General features: G+C 43.3%; 1 protein-coding gene across 3 annotated transcripts in view; it reads left to right on the top strand.

Annotated features, from left to right (window-relative positions):
- ZEB1 (zinc finger E-box binding homeobox 1) overlaps positions 1 to 18,120 on the top strand; it is a 91,993-nt gene that overhangs the window by 30,603 nt on the left and 43,270 nt on the right. The window contains exon 1 of one of the 3 annotated variants that reach the window (XM_069958991.1): positions 11,910 to 11,969. The exons of the other annotated variants lie outside the window; for them this stretch is intronic. The gene's annotated coding sequence lies outside the window, so the exon portion shown is untranslated. Of the gene's footprint in view, positions 1 to 11,909; positions 11,970 to 18,120 lie in introns of those variants that run through there. 3 annotated transcript variants of the gene reach the window in all.

Here is an 18,120-nt window from a genome sequence, read left to right as displayed (position 1 = left end):
CATATCCGTAGTGCTGTACAGAGACTTTCATCGCTCCCTTTGGGGGAAACAAACTAAATTCTAAATCAAAGTATCAGTAAATTTTTGAACTGCGGAGGAAACAAGAGTCCCCTGAGGAAGCCCATGGAGAAAATACAGACTCCATGCAGATGTTTCTCTTGGCTGGATGTGAACCCGGGACCCCAGGAACACGGGAATTGTTACAGAAAACAGCAAAATAATCAGCACAGTGTTTGCTTCAGGGCTGCTTTTCACTTTGACATCATAAATGTTAACTAACAACTATAGTCATTCTTTTTCGAGGCTATGTCCTTTGTCATGCATCCAAAGTAGTTGTATTCAAGGATTATAAAACTAATGCCTAAAACTCTGCATCTGATACTTATGAAACCATCAAATACAACTACCAGACCTCGAATTAAGAACATTATGTATTCTGTGTCCATCTGCCCATTGACCTGGTGATGCAACAGGATATAGTAGTGAATGGTCTTCCTGTATCCCTCTTGAGTTGGAGTTACAGGGAAGCAATAAAAAGTGACACCTACTACATAAGCCACCAGTGTTGTGTAATTATTTACAGGAGCAATGGCAGCTATAATAGATATATGTATGCATACAGTACTTGTTCTCTAAAGATCCACTACTTGTACCTAGAAGTGCTGAGCAGAAACGAAACTGTCCTGGTTTGTCAACCTCTTTGAACCGGAACACTCTGCTTTTGATATCTGGAGAAGTTGGGTGCCGCCTTAGGGAGTCCTGGAAAACATGGATACAGATATAGGCCATAGGCTGTATCCATATTTCCAGGAGTCCCTAGGGCAGCATCCAACTTCTCCAGATGCAGGGAGTCAAATGCTGAGCGGTCGGGTTCAGAAGTTTGCGAACCTGAACAGGTCGCTCAACACTAGTGCCAAGCGTTGAAGGGATTTTTATCCTGTGTACCTGCAAAAACTTTTGAACTCTCCCAGCAACATATCAAAAGTTTTGATCGATCAGGGCCTCATCGATGAGGAGGACTTCTCTGTCCAGCAGCCCCATAGACTGAGTCACCTGGAAGGAGATCGCTGTGAGCCACTTGTTCTCCTAAGTGATGGGAGTCTTGGCAGTGAGATCTCGGCTGATCAAAACTTTTTTATATTTTCAATTGTTCTTAGTTACATCCAAAATCCAAAAATGTGCTATTAAAATCTGGAACGGGACATTTTTTAATTCAAAAAGTCCCTCCATTTGAAATTAATGTGAACCTAGAGCTAGTCATAAAGGGGAAATTGAGTTGTTGGCTAAGCATTCATGTTTAATTTGACAGGACAAGGGGTATAGGCTGTTGGTAGACATATGGCACCTGATCAGGCATCTCAAAATCCCACTCTAAATTTCAGTACCACCATTGGAGCACACTTGTAAGGCCAACTTTTTATTTAAAGTGTACCTGTCATTATAACTTTCAAAATCTAAATCAACAGTAGATGTGACTTATAAAGCAAGTTTGCAATAAACATTCATTATTTTTTTTATCATGCTGTAAGACAAAGCTGTACTTACCAGAAATCCAGGTCCAGTCTCCTGAAGGCAGATGGTTGAAAAAAACAGACTAAACACAGGAATTCCGGACAGTACAGAGAGTCACGGCTCAATGTGTCCATCAACCACATGACTGCCTTCTCTCTGTGAGCGCTCAAATGGCCTGGGATACACAGGACTTCAGAAAACAGGAAGTGCTGTGTTTACTGTGATGACTACAAAAAAATATTTTAGAATCTTTAATGTTTCTAGCCATTGGGTACTTTTCCATCATCATGTCAGCTATCCTGACTCTATGTAGGAGTGCCCCCACGTGCGAGAGATAACCGCATGTTTATAACATAGAACTAGAGATGAGCGCATGCTTGAGTCTGATCGTTCAGGATTTGAATACTCATCGCTCCTCCCAACTTCTACAGGGCTGCGTCTAACTTCTTCACCCCCTGGCATTCAAATGGAGAATGATCGGCTTCAAGTACGCTCAAGTTGCGATCAGCTCTGCATAGAACCAATATCAACAATGGGCCAATGGGCAGGCTCCACCAGTACCACTCATTGTGGGTTAATTCATCGGGTGCATTCTCAGAACTTTGGTTCTGCACCCCCCCCCCCCCCCCCATTCCTTTAGATGTAGTAAGCTTACACCAGAATCCCCCCCCCCCTAGCCCTCCACAAACTAACCGTATCTCAGAATATGGTGACGCATTGATTTCTCCGCTATAGAATTTTACATAAAAGAAGTCTTTCCATCCCAGAACACTATATTTAGATAGGAATAGAAGACTAGCCGGAGCCTCTGGATTATATACATTGTCTTTCAGGTGCAATAAAAATGACAGGAAATCTTTATTTACTTCATGTCTTGTTAATGGGCCGGTCACTAAGCCTCTGTTCAGATCAGGTTTACTCTGCACGTTTTGATGGTTTTACGTCTGAATATGCTGTTTGACACTCCTACGGGAAAGAAGGGAAAAAAAATATATTTCAAAATCAATGACCATATGAAGTAAGGCAAACATAGGGGGAGATTTATCAAACATGGTGTAAAGTGAAACAGGCTCAGTTGCCCCTAGCAACCAATCAGATTCCACCTTTCATTCCTCACAGACTCTTTGGAAAATGAAAGGTGGAATCTGATTGGTTGCTAGGGGCAACAGAGCCAGTTTTACTTTACACCATGTTTGATAAATCTCCCCCTATATATTAAGCACCATGGTCTATGGGGGCAGAACTGCCTTAGAATAGGGTGTCACTGTCATCGCCTTACAGTAAAGTGAATTTGTATGGTGACGTATAATGGGTAGTGTTGTTGACCTATCAAACTGTTCAGGATCGGCAACGTTGTCAGAACCCAAACACTTAGCGTTTTATCCCTGTGGCTGCAGAAGGTGCATCTCTGGGTCTGCCAGGAAAATATGGATACCGCCTATGGTTATATCCAGGTTTTCCAGTTCAGAGAACATTGCTGATTCTGAACAGTTTGACAGGTTCGCTCAACAGTAATTATGGGGCCATACTGTATTGCCATTTAAGACAATTTTATACGAAGGATTTTTTAGCCCATAAAGTAGGCCCCACCTTTTAAAGTGATTCTGTCATTAAAAAAAACAACAAAAAAAACGTTTTGATTGGGCCCAAAACACTCGGACCCTGACTGATCTCTAATATGTGTGGCACTCCCCGACTCGCTGCATTGTAAGTCCAGGTTCACACAGTGAGACAGAAAAGGCAGGGAGGGAAGTGTATAACCGGACCCCAACCAATTGAAACTCTTAATGGTGCGTTTATACAGACAGATTTATCTGACAGAATTTTCAAGCCAAAGCCAGGAACAGACTATAAACAGAGAACAGGTCAAAGGAAAGATTGAGATTTCTCCTCTTTTCAAATCCATTCCTGGCTTTGGCTTTAAAAATCTGTCAGATAAATCTGTGTATACGCACCATAATGCCCTATTAAACGAATCGATTATTTTCCGTTATGACCAATAATTGCTTAGTGTAATAGAAGACAGCGATCAGCTGACATTCACAATGTCGGCTGATCGTTGTCTTTCAACAAGCTGAAACACAGGCGATCAGCCTGGCAGCGATCTGCTGGTTTTTTAATAGAAGTAAATTTCAAATCTTTGGCACCAGTTGATTTGTGAACTACCCCTTTAACCGCTGCCTAAATGATAGCAGTTTCTCAATTGGGAGACGCAGTACTTTATGAACTTTTATATTTTTAGGTCCTGTCTGTATACCTACTGGTGACTTATAAAACCATATATCAGACATAAAGCAAAGTACTGCCGTCTTAGACTACTTACTAAATTTATTTTTGATGGGTAGAAAATTTGTTGACTTTAAAGACGTGTGACTAAGTAAGTTATTAGCGCTTTGGAATTAAGGGTTCTTTATAAATAAATAATAATAATGTGACGTAGTACAAAGTCCACTATGTTCTGCCCAGCCGCCCATGCATGGACGCAGCTACTGTTGTACAAGATGTATAGTTACGGTGGCCGCCATGTGTCTACAATTATCAGAGTCATTACACAGCGTCATTAGTCAACCAAATGAGTGGGGGGATCAGTGGACCCTTCAGTGTGAGGGACACGACTGCCCCTGGATACTTCACCCTGTTGTCCACCGTTGACTAATGGAGCTGATCGTGTTACTCTCCTGTTTTTTATGTCTTCATTATGTTTGGTGTAAAGTGAACTTGTGATGTGCAGGAAGTAGGTGCAAGGTACAAAAAAAGGAAGTAGTCACGGGTGTCACGTTGTTGTTTTTAGCAATGGTGTCGTTTCCACACTCTCGTATGTGAGGATTGTTTTATTGTGTGTTTCTTTTGGGTACATCACACTTCTTTCAGACTTCACTGGTTTCCAGTAAAGCAGAACCATGTTAATGAGTGTTTAGCAGGTCATAAAAGTCAGGCTTCATCCATTAAGTAGCACAAGCATCCTGCCCTTCCTGTCCAGGGGGCGTTCATGCCTACCAAGCGATCAGACCCATGGCTGAAATTAAAAAAACATTTAAAAACAAATTGCATATATTTACAATAGGGGAGGACGTGTAGCTGTAGTTGTACTCTTGTGCATCTCTAATACATTGCCTGTGTAGTATTTACTCCTGGTCGTCCTTGCATCAACATTACAGATCTAATCTTAAAGGAGAAGTCCGGCAAAATTTTTTATTAAAGTATTGTATTGCCCCCCCCCCCAAAAAAAAATTATACAAATCCTCAATATACACTTATTACAGGAAATGCACATATAATGCTTTTTTCCCTGCACTTACTACTGCATCAAGGCTTCACTTCCTGGATAATGTGGTGATGTCACTTCCTGGATAACATGGTGATGTCACTTCCTAGATAACATGGTGATTTCACCCCCGTCTCCCAGAGCTGTGTGGGCTGTGGCTGCTGGAGAGGATGATGGCAGGGGGACACTGAGGGACACAGGGCACTGGAGGGACACTGAGCATCCCCCTGCCATCATCCTCTCCAGCAGCCACAGCCGCACAGCTCTTGGAGTCAGGGCGTGACATCATCATGTTATCCAGGAAGTGACATCATCATGTTATCCAGGAAGTGACATCACCATGTTATCCAGGAAGTGAAGCCTTGATGCAGTAGTAAGTGCAGGGAAGAAAGCACTTTATAAGCATTTCCAGTAACAAGTGTATATTGGTGATTTGTATGACTTTTGGGGGGCAATACTTAAAAAAAAATTTTCACCGGACTTCTCCTTAAGCACATTCTGGTTTGTTTAAACCCGAATGCTCAGCATTTTAATACCGGTGGCTGAAGAAGTTAGATGCAGCCCTACGGACACATGGATACTACCATAGGCTGTATGCATTTTTTTCCAGGACACCCTAGGGTAGCATCCAACTTCAGCCATCAGTTATCAAATGCAGAGTGTTTGGGCTCAGACAAACCGATCGTGCTCGAGATTAGCTCATCTCTAATCAATAAGTTATTAGGCGTGATGGTGCAAACTATAATGGTGTCTTATTTAAAGTGTCACTGTCACTTTGCGAAACTTTTGACATGTCTTAAAGACATGTCAAACTTTTGATCAGCCCGGGTGTGAGTGTTCAGACCTGTTCCAGTCGGGAGATAGAGCCAGGAGAAGCGTGGTTCTCTCCTGGCCCTGTGTCACGTGATTAGTCGGGATTATAATGGAGCTCTAAGGAGCCCAACTGACCATGCTGACACAGAGCGGGGGAGGACGTGCTGCAGCTTGGTCCTCCCTCCACTCGTTCTCCCTATCATTATGTGTCTGAGCACTCAGACCTGGACCGATCAAAACTTTTGATATGTCTGACGTGTCAAAAGTTTAGCAAAATGACATTGACACTTTAAGTGAATGGGGCACCACCGCAACTAGTAGTATAGCAATGCAGGGATTAGATGTAAATATGGATGAGGCTGGAGCACTTGCAAAAGTGCTGCCACTACAGATGAGCAAATTTACAGTAATAATGAATCAAAGTGCTTGGTTATATCTGCCATCAGCTCATCAGCCGACTGCCTTTTAACTCTGTGCCGCTGTTCCACGGGTGCTAGGAAAAGCTGGATTCAAATTACTCCCAGTTTCCCAGGACTGGATCCAGCTTTTCCCAACACCCGGGGAGGAGTGGCAGTCAGTTAAAAGGAAGCAGACCAATTAGCGGATTGCAGAGATAACAAAGCGCTTCAATTCGTTCAGTTTATCATTGGACCGTTGCTACTTCTGCTATAAATCAGACACTAAATTACAGTAGATGTGTCTTGTCACGTGAGACCACAACCCATCTACTCAGTCCAATCTACTTTTCTGTAAAGAGTCATGAGCGTCATAAGTAATTTTTTACACAAAATTAGGCCGAAAACTTGTGCATGTCACTTAATAATAATAATAATAATAATAATAATAATAATAATAATAATAATAATATTTATTATTATTATTCTCCACGGAGTACAAAGTCCTGGCGGCCTTGGATGGCCATTGGCAAACACGTGGGGATGTGTGTGGTTTCGGACATATGAATGCATCAGCATGTAGGATTGCTGCCATGCTGTGCTTGGCCTAACGTCGATGTGTTTTGTATTAGGGAGAGGGGGGGAAGCCGCTGCAAGATGCGTCTGATGGCGGCATATCTCTCCCAAGAAGAGATGGATCATCTGTCAGAGAGAGATTCGGGAAGCCCAATTTGACATGTATTGATCATACCATATGTGGCATGTGAATGTGATACAGACCACTGCCTGAAGTTTTATTGTGGGATACTTTTGGATCCCTCTAATAGTATAGTATGAAATAATTATTTATGCCGTTCATAGCAAGAGACATGTTCCGTATCTCTCGGACGGCTGCATCGGTAATAACATACATTAGGATCTGCCCCTCTTGCTCGGTATAGGGTTTTCTTGCTGTCCCAGACACGATGTTCAGTATTTCTCTCCGGTCCCGACAGCTGGCCCCAAGTATTTTGGCTGTTTGTCTCCTGCCAACAGGTGCTAATGTTGCGCGGTCTATATATTCCCACAGTCCAGATGACCATTTGCTGCAGTCCAGATGGAAACCTTTTCCTGAGATCCTTCTCCCAAAATGACACGACTCCGCACAAACTTCAGCCGAGAACAATGAGGATTGTGCACGACTCTGTTATGACTTGGATACATGTATCTGCTTTCACAGCGGGATTTCAAAGGTTTCCGCCAAGAAATAATCTATGTCCGTATGTGCTCTGTGTAACTCCGCTCGGCTAGTACTAGTGACTGCAAAGCACTTGGGTAAACAGATTAAAACTGGAATTATACAGTTCTGTCCTTAAAGGGAAGGTCCACCAGTGCAATTTCTTTTTTTAATCCTGTCGTTTTGTGTCTACAGCCCCTATGTAGGGCTATGTGTCTCCATAGTGATTGTCTATAAACAAAGCCTATGTAGCATAATCCTGCCTCTGTTCAGAAGCACCATCCCCCATGATGTTTCAATGGCCCATACTGACTGTGGGTGTTATCAAATGAATTATTATGGATGCAGACCCGGCCCGATCACAGGTCTGATGGCCAATCTGAGAGCGGTGATCCCCAATGATGTCACACAAAACACCTTAGTGTTCCTGTTACTTTATAAAAGTTTTGACATGTAGGAATACGTCAATAGATTTGGGTATTCAGACTCGTATTGGTCGCTAGAACGGGTGGGGAGACACTTTTTTTATAAAGTGACAGTGCCCATTGAATTGTCAATTAATATTCAGGAGATTTAAGAGAAGAACAATGGGTACCAAAGAAAAAAATGGAAATTCATATATTAATATTACATATTTCACGCTAGCATAATACAAAGCATTTTTCCATCCTTGTTCCGGATGCAGGCCTGAGCTGATCACAAGTCCAATGGCCAAAATTCACAAACTGATTGCTTTCAATCAGTTTGGCCATCAAACCTGTGTTCGGGCCAGGCCTGCATCTATAACAATAATTCAGGTGTTCAGAGCAACAGTTGGCATGAGACCTGCGGCCATGATAAGAATGCAATAATGCAGCCTTATAATGCTTCTATAGCTTTGGCTGCCCAAGCATGATGGGAATTGTAGTTTTGCACCAGCTTGAGGGCTGCATGTTTGTCACCTGTACACTAGTGTTAACTCAGCGTTAAAGTAAAGTTTTAACCCCAACTCACTTAGCTCTGCTTAAAGCAGGGATGGGGAACCTTCAGCCCACCAGCTGTTGTAAAACCAGGCATGATGGTAATTGTAGTTAAGCAACAGCAGGAGGGATGGAGGTTCCCCTTCCCTGTCTTAAAGGATTCCATATTAGGGGGATACCGAAACGTATACGTGGCAAACACTTTTTTCTCTGCAAAGTTTTCTTTTTCTGCGTTCAGGCTTTTGTTGCTGGTTACAACATCCTGTATGAATAAACAGCCAAAGCTCATTGTGCTGGAGCAGCGGACGGGTCTTTGTGCCTTGTCATGGTATGAGCATGTTTCCACCCTGGCATGGTTTTACTTAATGGAAGTTATCATCTCTAGTGATTATACATTCGGAATGCTGCTTATGATTCAGGCATTACTAGGCTGGAAAACAGCAGGAAACCGTTCCTAAAAATAACTGGAGCCCTTCTTCGGAGCGTGAGCCGAGCTGTGGAGCGCTCTATAGCTCCACCGCCTGTTTGCTGTGATACTACTGCTGCTGCTTGTAGTCCGAGAAACGTTTCTAAAGGACTCCTTCAGTGCTGGCACATCCCCCTCAAGATAATATCCCAATATAATGCAGGACCTATGAACTGTGAAAAAAACCTTCATAGGTAAAGAATACACGGCAACTTTTGCCATGACCAAGGTTGCATAGTCGAAGATCATCATGTCGTGTTCAATAACTTTTGCTGCATTGTGCGCACCATGCCTGTGGTGCTCTACGGACCTCTTAGTCTTTAAAAGGGTTATTCCTGTAAATTAAAGCGACTCTGTACCCACAATCTGCCACCCCCAAACCACTTGTACCTTCGGATAGCTAGTTTTAATCCAAGATCTGTCCTGGGGTCCGTTCGGCAGGGGATGCAGTTATTGTCCTAAAAACAACTTTTAATCCTACAGCGCTGTGTCTAACGGCCGGGGCTTACATTTGTATATGCATTAGGCTGGCACACCCTCTCTGTCCTTCCTCCCCACCCTCCTCATCATTAGGAATGATCCAGGAACATTTACTGCTGTTTGAGCATTGCACAGGTATTAACAATCCAGCCCATGTTCATTATACACACAGGTGGGGAATAGGAAGAAATCTGCCTGGAGCATTCCTAATGATGAGGAGGGTGGGGAGGAAGAACGGAGAGGGTGTGCCAGCCAAATGCATATACAAATGTAAGCCTCGGCCGTTAGACACAGCGCTGCCGGATCTATGAACACCATGCTAGTGCTGCCATAGTTACAGTATAGTGGGGGGGCCCAGGCCTACTGAACAGCCCGGGGCCTATGGTAAAGTTAATCAGCCCCTGGGTGGGTCATCGTATCTTCTGTCCAGGATTCTGGCATTGAGGTGCCTGATGGAACCAATGACACAGATGTGAACAATGTCTGATAAAAGTGAATGTGGAACCTGTCCAGAATTGACTTATGGTTGTGGGTCATAACTAGAGATGAGCACAGCTGGAGCATGCTCAAGTTTGATCGCTTGGCATTTGATTACTGGTGACTGAAGTTGGATGCAGCTCTAGGGAGTCCTGGAAAACATGGATGTGGCCTGCGGCTGTATCCATGTTTTTCAGGACTCCTTAGGGCTGCATCCAACTTGTTTAGCCACCGTTAATCAAATGGCAAGAGATCGAACTCGAGCATGCTCATCTCTACTCCACATGGGTCTACCCCTTTAAGAAAACCTCTGAGAAACTCCCTTTAAGGCCGCACCTGTACATTTTTATGCCTTTTGGTTTTTGCTCTGATTGAGTTTCATTTTTCTTGGCAGGCGATATGGATATTTCTCGGCTGACATTCTGACATACGCAGGGTAAAGTGACTTCTAAAGCATACATCTTAATAAAGTTCCTATTAATTTCTCTTCCGATTGATCATTGTTCCAATCCATCTAGATGCCCTTGGCAAAAGATTGAAAGCTCGCAGAACACTTTGATTCACTTTGTGAATGTAAACCTGTATCCATTATGTGACCTGGGTATAAAGCGCCGGCGCTTGGTTATTTCTATATGGGTATCGCGCTTCTACCACGCCTAAGTTTAGCGCAGTGGGACACTGCATTTGCCATGGATTGCAATCCAAGTCATTGTTATCTAGATATCATAACTTGTTGTTCAGGAGTCCTTTGGAATCCCACCAAATTAGAGCGAGGGTCCCTTGTCCTTTAAAGTGATTGGAGCAGCTCACTCCATTAGTCACAAAGAGACTGCAGAAGGCAGCAGAGTCAATGACTGACAGCAGAACTGCCCTCTGACCGTCATCTCAACCTGGTCAGCTCCTCCTCCCAATACATTGTCTGCTGACAGGTCAATGTATACATTGTAATGGGTTCTCTTTAACATAAATAGGCAACAGCCGTTCATATAGGTTACCCCTAGCTGCCTTCACGTTTTAATAAGAGCTGACATGAGAAATCCTCGGCCTAAGCCGCTGCAGCAGCTGAGAGATCTGACACACCGGTCTTGGTTACACATGCACTGAGCATTTCATTTAGTCATCAATCTCGGCCTCATGTTTCCCTATGTTTTCTTCAGTATCGGAGTTAAACTCTTGCAGCTGTTTCGTCCACCCTGTGCCATTTTCATTATTGCATGTCAGAATGTTATGGTGATGAAATTCTTTGGCTTGAGATTTTGGGGGTCTTCTCTGCTCCGACGGGCGGGCTGGTCATCCTATATGTTGGGCCTGTTCTTACTGCTCCACATCTGCTGAATGTTTTGTTGCTGTTTCGCAACGCCGAGAGCTACAGGTGGCCTCTTACTAACACAGTATTAACCACAAATTACAGGAAATCCCTGACCTGAGTAGGGGGGGCTTGTGAAAGTCGCGTCACCTTGTAGCTTTCATGGCCTTATCTGGTGCTGCCTGGTGGTTGAGCATTGTTCCTTAAAACATTAGTGTGATCTTACAACAGGCAACCGGTAAATGTCACCTGTGGCTTGTTTTATATGTATATAAAAGTAAAAAAAAAAAAAAAATATATATATATATATATATATATGTAAAAAAAATAAATGATAGATATCTATCTCCTGTATATCCAAATTTGTTGAAAAACTGTTTAACGACTGACACTTAATGCCTTTTGTGATTTTGTGATTTTATGTGTTGAATTAGTAAGAACTAGGTGCTTCAGCTCCCCCTAGTGTTGGCTGCAGGCAGGTAGAATTTAATTGTTTAACTTTACACATTGTGTTGCGGAGCAGATGCTTTGAAACCCTGTATCCCCAAAAATATTCTATCTATGACATGACCCCTGACAGACACCTCTCGATACGGTGTAAGGAAACCATAAACAGGACGGACCTGTCGATTAAAGCAGAGCTTCACTGGAGCTGCCTTTTCTTATGGAACTGTTTTTTGATCCATATTTTCAGCTAAAAGAATACAGGTGGAACTGGTTTATAAATGTTTTGCAAGTTGTTGCTTTAGCCCCACTCTCTGAGTGACTTCAACAGCCTACATCGCTGGTATACATATATATCTTAGTGGGGACATATATTTATAACATGCTGCTATATGATGCTATAGAAAGAGCAGACAGGGAATACATGCAGCAGGTGCTGATTGTGAATTGAGATGTTCTGCAACAGCTCTGGGCAGCAAACTGACAGAAGTGCTGTGGGAGGGGAATGGGCAGGGTGGGAGAGCTTGAAGGAAAGCATTGCTTTCTGGAGATTGTACCACTGAGCAAACAGAGAGCATAGAACTAAGACCTCCAATACAAATGGATTGTTGGTGGTTTCGGAACTGGATCAGACAGGTAAGCAATGCTAGATGCTTCCGCAGTATGTTTATTATTAGAGTTCCCCTTTAAGTACGTGTGAATGTATCCTTAGTATTTGGGTGATGCTTGAATACAAAATAAACAGTGACACTTTTGTTGATGCCAATAGCTGTGCGTGCGTGTGTGTGTGTATGTATGTGTAAAATATATAACACGTTATGGACAGAGCGACCGCAGCATTTTCAATGTTAATGTATATATTCCAGCTATATACACAGTTGCATTTGTAGTACAGTCCTGAATGTACATGGCAGTGATCCTCTCTGATGTCCGCAGTGAGAACACTTGGTGGAAGCGGTGTTCTGAGGCAGCGGCCGCTCTGACAGGGTATTGTAATCATTAAATAGATGGGGTTTATTCGGTTGCTATGTGAGTGGCTACAATACAAACTGCACAGCTCCGTCCTAACCTTGTGCTGGGCGGGCTCTGATGGAGAACAGGTTTCTTCTCTCTTCTAAACTTTTTTTTTTTGGGTTCTATATTTGTGACAACGAGAGTGGCTGCATTAACCCCCTGTGTGCCAGAGACTCCACACCGAATTCCCAATCCAGGGACATCTCCCATTGTCTTATAACATAATAATAACCAAAGGAATAAACCATATAATAGACCATGGGTACTCAACAACTTTTAGTGGTTTTTGCTGTTCATTTCCATAGAAGTGAATGGAGCAAAGTTGTAATATCATACACAACCTGAGGACAGGATGGCGCTGTGTTGCAAGAAGGACCTGTGTTTTCTTTCTAACCCTGGATATCCTCTTTAGGGTGCGTTCACCTACCGGATCGACAGCGGATTTTCATGCTGCGAGTTTGCAGCCAAATCAGCTACGGATCCTGTACTGTGAAGCTCAATGGGTCCCATACACGCAGCGGATAATACGCTGCCTGCATGGGACCCGACCCCTTTAACCCCTGCGCCGCCGCACGCCCTATCGCCGCCCAGGCCCCCCGCACGCCCGATCGCAGCCCCGGCCCCGAGCATACATCACCTGCTCGGGCCGTGGCTGTGTGATGCTCGGCCCGGCCACGGCCCGAGCAGGTGATGTATGCTCGGGGCCGGGGGCTGTGATATCGGGCGTGCGGGGGGGCCGGGGTGGCGATCAGGCGTGCGGGGGTTTAAGGGGGCTGGGGCTGTAAGCTGTGGCCGGCGGCGGCGCAGGGGTTAAAGGGGCCAGGTCCCATGCAGGCAGCAGATCCGCTGCGTGTATGGACCCATTGAGTTTCACAGTACAGGATCCGCAGCTGATTTCGCTGCAAACTCGCAGCATGAAATTCCGCTGCGGATCCGGTAGGTGTGAACGCACCCTTAAGGTTCTTTTTAAATGGGCAGATTATCAGCGGGAACACTCATTGCCAATGAACAAGTGTATAAGAGCCAGCGATCAGCCACCAAGTGAGCAGTCTATTATTCAGTGACTGCTGTGTAGTCATTTTATATCATATTTTTTGAGCTACACAAATGGAGGCCTGGTCGTGTGACTGATCTGTTTAAAAAAAAAAAAAAAAAAGTTTCTGTAAGGGCCCATAAAATTTTTTATTTTTTTACCTCTTCAAGGAATTTTTGTAACTGCTTTTAAATACTATTTCTGCGCCGGACTTAGAAATGTCCCCGCAGCTCCGGCACTATGGAGATTTATGTAGAGGTGGACTGCCTCTACATAAATCCCCTGCGTGCCGGTGCGCATGACGGGAAGCCTACGCCAGCTGAGAGCTGGAGTAGGTTTCTTGTGTATTTTTTAGCGAATCTAAAGCTGAATAGTGCGGACTCTAGAGTCCCCGCCCCCCTGGCGTACCGGGCAGAAAGTGCCCATTTGCGAATATTTTTTCCGCAAAACTGCAATTTTGCAAATAAAATGTTTGCAAATGGGCACTTTCCGCAAATTTCTGCAAAAGCTTGACAAATGTCCCCCCTATGTGTTCTTTCCAGTCTGACACAGTGCTCTCTGCTGCCACCTCTGTCTGTCAGGAACTGTCCAGAGCAGGAGAGGTTTTCTATGGGGATTGGCTACTGCTCTGAACAGTCCCTGTCATGGACAGAGGTGGCAGCAGAGAGCACTGTCAGATTGGAAAGAATATACCACTTCTTGCAGGACATACAGCAGCTGATAAATCTATTTCTAGTCTTACAGTATTTAACTTATAAATCATTGAACAGTCAGCACCTTAACCTGCTATGGATTTTTTGCTGCCGATGCAGTGACTATGACCAAATGGCTCAAATCCTCAAAGGAATAAATGCATGTGAACATCTAGCTAACATCTGGCTGCAGTGTTTTTTTTTTTTTTTTTTTTTATAAAAAAAACAAACAACAAAAGTGCCTTCTTTTCCAGAAAACCGCCATGTATGAAGCCCATCAAATCTGCACGACTTAATTACCGATCATCTTAGCAGCTTGTAGTTCATTAGCTGATGCTACAATGGATGTAATATGAATATAATAATGGGCTGACCTCATATTGGGTGTCACTCTCTGGGATTGTATGGAAGGTGACATCCTTGGCACAGTTTCCAGAGCTGTGATCTCCATGGCAGCTGTCACATTACAGCCTTACGCTAAATAACCATCATATTGTATTTGCTTAAGTGATTGATTTTTCCCAAACCAATGTGAACTGGGACATTGCTGTAATAAACAGCCGTAGATTGGCACAGACTCCTTACATCTAGCGCCTCCAGACAGGTGCGGATAGGATTTGATGCGTCTCTCACTGTAAGGTCAAGGATTTCCTTTTTATATTAAAGGGGTACTCCGGCAGAAATCTTTTTCTTTCAAATCAGGTGGTTGTATAGATTTATAATTTACGTCTATTAAAAAAATCTCCAGTCTTCTCATACTTATTAGCTGCTGTATGTCCTGCAGGAAGTGGTGTATTCTTCTCAGTCTGACACAGTGTAGATGTGATATAAATTAAGTTTACAATATACATTCATTATTTATTTTGTTGTAATGCTGTAAAACAAAGCTGAACTTACCAGAAATCCAGGTCCAGTCTCCTGAAGGCAGATTTTCTGACTTGTGCTGGATGAAAAAAAACAGACTAAACACAGTAATTCCGGCCAGTACAGAGAGTCACGGCTTAATGTGTTGTCCATCAATCACATGACTGCCTTCTCTGTGAGCGCTCAGATGGCCTGGGATACATAGGACTTCTGGTTTTCTGACTCTTTGAGGGGAAAAAAAGAGCTAGAAAACAGGAAGTGCCGTGTTTCTCATAACTAAAAATAAATAAATAACAAACTTAAATGGCAAACTTGCTTCATATTACATCTACTGTTGATTTACATTTTGAAAGTTTTAACGACCGTGACACTTTGAGGGTAAAAACACACTTGCTGGATTCGCAGCAAGTTTCTCGCTGCGGATCCCTTCCCTATGCTTTCAATGGCAGACAAACTTGCAGCACGGTGTACATCCCGCTGCGAGTTTGTCCGCAGCCCTCCCCATTAACCCCCCGGCCGCTGGAGCCTATACATCACTAGGTCCCCGCTCCTGCTTGCTTCGGGGCTCCCGAAGACGTGTCAAAACTTTTTGATTGGTTGAGGTCTAGGTGTTCATTCCGCGAGTAGCTACTCTATTCCTCTTATCCCAAGAGTTGGGTTTCATAGACTACAGAACCAGATTTCTGCATCAAGTTGAAGAGTAAAGCACTGAGTCCCATGCTTCTCCGAGGTCTTATCACCAATCACGTCTGTGCCAAAAAGTTTTTCGTTTCTTTTTAAAGTGACACAAACACTTTAAAGCCAACTCGGTCAGCAGCTGCTGTTCCTGAATTCTCCATTTGCACAAATGCTTGGCTCAGCCAGGTGTTTGTGTTCTGAATTCGATATGTGAAAAGGGTCTTTAAGCTACTCTAGACTCCCGGAGAACAGTCAATATACTCTGTCAGAGGAGAGTCGGGAGCCCACCATATATACATTAGATGATCGACTAGTCCAGCTGTAATCGGTGCCTTTGGACAACACATGCCTTATGGTCATAAGTAGATTTAAGGGAACCTCAAGCGCGCGCGGGTTAGTCTGAACCTGTACACTCAGCATTTTAATTACCGGTGGCTGAACTTAGACATATCACAAAAATATCTATATAAATGAACTATAGAGCCAACTCCACATAAAACTCTTTGAGAGAACGTAATATGCATGAACACGTAAGTCCTTCCAAATGCCCATCTGGCTTCAATGGCCGCTACGTAACGCTTTGTTGCATTAGGATCGTGTGTGCAAGGGAAGTGATAACTACTCCCAGCGTAGGTAACACGCAACGTGGCAGTTTTCACAGGTTTTTCAGACAAAACTTGCTGGCAACTTTTTGTATTTCTGTTTTTCAAGCCCAAAAATGTAACCCTTTATGTTGAGGACCGTTTATACCCCTGGCTCTGCTTTTATATATTTTTTCGTCGTGTCTCATTCATGTCGTTGAATGCATGAAAAGATTTTTAAAGCGTGGATGTTGAGGTTTGCCGTCAGGATTGGATAACACAAGAACGGCTCTTACTATTATTAACGGAGTCATTCTGGAAGGGCTTAGAAAAAAAGGGATCATTATATTCTGCATCGAACATACAATTGTGACTACGTGGTACGGGAGGTATTATACTGCGGTGTTTAATGGAGTCTGTATGAGCGCCGCGTACAGCTGTGTCGGCCCGTGCTAAGTGGTTTCTTTAGCACATACAGGGGATCACACAGTGATAACGCACTTCTGTTTTGTCAACTTTTTCTTTTTTAACCCTCAAGATTTTTCCCATCCCCATATGGTTGTAAATAGCACCAGGAGAATGTTGTATAATGCCAACCACAGAGGATATATTTGATTATGATGGGCGTTGGCACACACCAGTAGAGTGATGGCAAGGGCCACTTTACTCCAAAACCAGCCCAGGGGGCATTCACATGTTCTGTATGGTCCGTGTGCTACAAACCGGGATTCGAGACTTCCGACATCATCATTCATTGATGCCAGGAGCGCTGAAACTTTTTTCAAATTTTTGTGCGATTGTACGCGCACCCTGTGTCAGCACAGTAGAGTGAAGATTAAGGGTCCTATTAGACGAGATTGTTTATCGTTAACCTGCAATCGTTCATCACGTTGCACAGAACAATAGTCTTAAGTTACTACAATCGTTTACTCCATCTGATCGCAGCGAATGAAGGAACGATGCGGAATTACTTTGAACAATTAGTGAACAAATGCAGAATTACAGCGAACGATTAATGATGATTTTGCTGTCGGCACCCAACGAACGATGAACGATTTCTCATTGGTCTTTTGATTGTTGACCGCATTTACACAAAGCGATTATTTTTTTAATTTGAATGATATAACCATAATTTGCACTATAATTTGGTGCAATAGGGCCCTTGAACAGTTTCTTAGCTCCTGGCATCACTATAAATGATGATGCCGGGAGTTCCAAACTCCGTTCTATAGCACATAGTCTGTATTTACAGATCGTGCAGGGAACGCGTGAATGCCCTCTAAATGTTATTGACCAGTTCTGAAGAAATTTTTCCAAAAATGACTCTCCTGGACAAAGTCTGAAGACCGCATCAACCTGAAAGAACGGTATATGTGAGGGGTGCCAGACAACATTGAGCATCTGCTTGTTAGCAGATAGAATATCGAGAGCTCCCATTCCTTGGGCTAATATTATTTAGAGGTTTTCTAGTTTAGTAAGTTCATTTTTATCTATTCATTAAGGGTTGTTTTATGGTTGCCCAAGTGGTAGGGCCACATGAATGTATGCCCAACTAAGAAGGATTTTCACATTTTCCTCGGGTTTATGTATTACAATGCAGATCCATTCACTTCAATGGAACGGTGCTGCTAAACCACACCCAGACTGAGGACAGGAGAAGTGCTGTTTCTGAAGAAAGGCGGCCATGTGTGTGTTTTTTGTTTTTTTTTTTTTTTTTTTTGTAGCTTGCAAAACCCTATTAAAGGAACATCACATGGATCTCCCTGCATAACGCAGATGAGGCTGAAATAAACCAGCTTGTCCCATTCCTCGTGTAACCTAGACATCACATATGACTTTGGAAAGTTTCAGCCAGGGTTTCATACTCCCACACACTGACTATAAAAATAAACTTGTTAGCTGTATCTGATAGTATTTATTTCTGC

This window comes from Dendropsophus ebraccatus, chromosome 2 (assembly GCF_027789765.1).
Source record: "Dendropsophus ebraccatus isolate aDenEbr1 chromosome 2, aDenEbr1.pat, whole genome shotgun sequence".
NCBI classification, from domain to species: Eukaryota; Metazoa; Chordata; class Amphibia; order Anura; family Hylidae; genus Dendropsophus; species Dendropsophus ebraccatus.
The sequence above is the reverse complement of the archived record's forward strand: the minus strand, read 5'-3'. Positions and strand labels throughout refer to the sequence as shown.